Genomic DNA, 2,361 nt, shown 5'->3' with positions numbered 1-2,361 from the left:
AAGTCTCCTGGTTCTCAATTCTAGAGCTTTCCTACCACATCACAAGCTAACCTCCTTGAACAGTGATTTGTCAGTATCTGGTAAAGATTGAAAATACACAAATATCCCATGTATGTGCTCATGGAGAGAAGAATCTAAATATTTACCGCAGCATCATCTGTCATCAAAAATAGTATCAACTTAAATAGCCCTCAACAGAGAAACACAGAGACCTGGAGACTAAGAAAACAGAGTCCTTGAAGTCAAGCTGACTCTGATTTTGGCCTCCTAAATGAAAAGATAAATAGAACAGGTCTTGTTTACAAAATAAATTCAAGACCTACTTATCTATCAACAGCAAAAAAAAAAAAAAAAAAAAAGAGAGAGAGAGAGAAATGCAGAGGCAAATTGTGATGTGTTCATAAGCTGGAATATTATACAGCCATTAAAATGGATATACCTGATTTATATTATCAGCATGGATTAATTTCTAAAGCATAATGTTTGAATTTTATAAAGCAAGTTGCAGAATATTTATAGCATGACATCACTTATGTTAATTTTTTAAATTAACAGATTCAAAGAGAGAGGTTATAAATACATCCATATGTAATTTAGATATTAAAGCATATGCAGGAAGAATATATCAACCTGAGGGGAGTGGCCAGCTGGAAGAATGGGAGAATGGGATCAGGAGAAGCACAAAGGGGACCTCAGCAATAACAGAAGCATCTGACTTATCTTTTGAGAAAGATTTCACGCAAATAGGATTAAATGTGCTCATCTGTTCATATTGGGTGGCAAGTCCTTGGTCTTTTTGCTTTCCAAACTTCTCTTTCTGTTTGAAATTTTTATCACCCATGAAAAATAAAATGGTTAAGCTTTGATGTAGATTATCTGTCTAAAAAAAATCCCAATGATTATCACTTACGGAGAACAGAGACTCTGAAATTGGAGATGGTTCCAAGATAACACTCAACAGCATGAGAGATAGGAAGATTACATGTCCCAGTTTGCCAGACCTAAAACAGAGCTTGTTGCATGTAGTACTCACAAATATTTATTGAATGAATTAAAGAATTGAAATATAATGGATACCAAAAAATGCATTTTCTCTCCTTTCCTCACGAAAGCTAAACAGGAAAATTAGTTAAATGGGGTAGAGTGAGTCATGGAAATTAATGAGAAGCCCTTTGTCTAGTCTTAGACTCTTGGAGAAAGATGATGATGGCTGGGACAAGAGTGATGGTAGTAGACATGGAGTGAAAGAAGTGGACAGGTTTCAAAGACAATATGTAGGATTTGCTGATGGAATGGATATGGGGATTAAAGAGGAAGATCACAGCTAAGATTCTTGCTTCACTACTCCCTTGGAGAAGAGTAAGGAAGAGGGAGCGATTCTGAGTTTCATCTTGAACATGTTGTATTTAAGGTATAACCCAACTTTCAAAGGGGAACACACTCCCTTCAGTGCCCCATCCAATACCAAGAACATCTCTGCCTGGGCTCTGTGTGGTGGGCTCAGCCCTATACCAGGGCAGTGTGTGTCTGCTTTATGCCCCAAAGGGCTCCTAGCTGCTATTCCTTGGGTTCTCAGGAAGTTTCCTGTGACACAGATGTTAAATTGCCACAGTCAGGTGGACTTTGAAGCAGCAGGTCTGCCAGAGTCCAGCAAGGCAGAATGTTCCCTCTTACCTTCACGTTCTCAAACTTCTGATAAGAAGCTATATTAGTCTATGGTGGCTCTATTAGCGTATTCTTGCCCTGCTATAAAGAAATGCCTGAGCCTGGGCAATTTATAAAGAAAAGAGGTTTAATTGATTCACGGTTCCATAGGCTGTACAGAAAGCATGATGCTGGCATCTGCTGGGCTTCTGCAGAGGCCTCAGGAAACGTACAATCATGGCAGAAGGTGAATGGAAAGCAGGCACTTCTTATGTGGCTGGAGCAGGAGCAAGAGAGAAAGGGAGGTGCCACACACTTTTAAATGACCAGCTCTCACAAGAACTCACTATCACAAGAACAGCACCAAAGGGGAAATCCACTTCTATAATCCAATCACCTCCCACCAGGCTCCACCTCCAACACTCATTACATTTTGACATGAGATTTGGGTGGGGACACAGATCCAAACCATATCAGTGACACACCCCTGTAGTCCCAGCTACTTGGGAGGCTGAGGTGAGAAGATTGCTTGAGCCCAGGAGTTTGAGGCTGCAGTGAGCTATGATTGTGCCACTGCACTCCAGCCTGGGTGACAGAACAAGACCCCACCTTAAAAAAAAAAAAAAAAAAAAGGCCGGGCCTGGTGGTTCATGCCTGTAATCCCACCACTTTGGGAGGCTGAGGTGGGTGGATCATGAGGTCAGGAGATCGAGATCA

General features: G+C 40.8%; 1 non-coding gene across 1 annotated transcript; it reads left to right on the top strand.

Annotated features, from left to right (window-relative positions):
- The first annotated feature begins 212 nt into the window (after positions 1–212).
- LOC112429297 (small Cajal body-specific RNA 15) lies at positions 213–339 on the top strand. Its single transcript, XR_003021488.2, has one exon. It is a non-coding gene; the product is annotated as a small Cajal body-specific RNA 15 (non-coding RNA).
- Positions 340–2,361: the final 2,022 nt, after the last annotated feature.

Source organism: Macaca nemestrina, chromosome 15, assembly GCF_043159975.1.
Source record: "Macaca nemestrina isolate mMacNem1 chromosome 15, mMacNem.hap1, whole genome shotgun sequence".
Classification (NCBI taxonomy): domain Eukaryota; kingdom Metazoa; phylum Chordata; class Mammalia; order Primates; family Cercopithecidae; genus Macaca; species Macaca nemestrina.
Note: the sequence above shows the minus strand (reverse complement) of the source record. Positions and strands in the feature narration are given on the sequence as shown.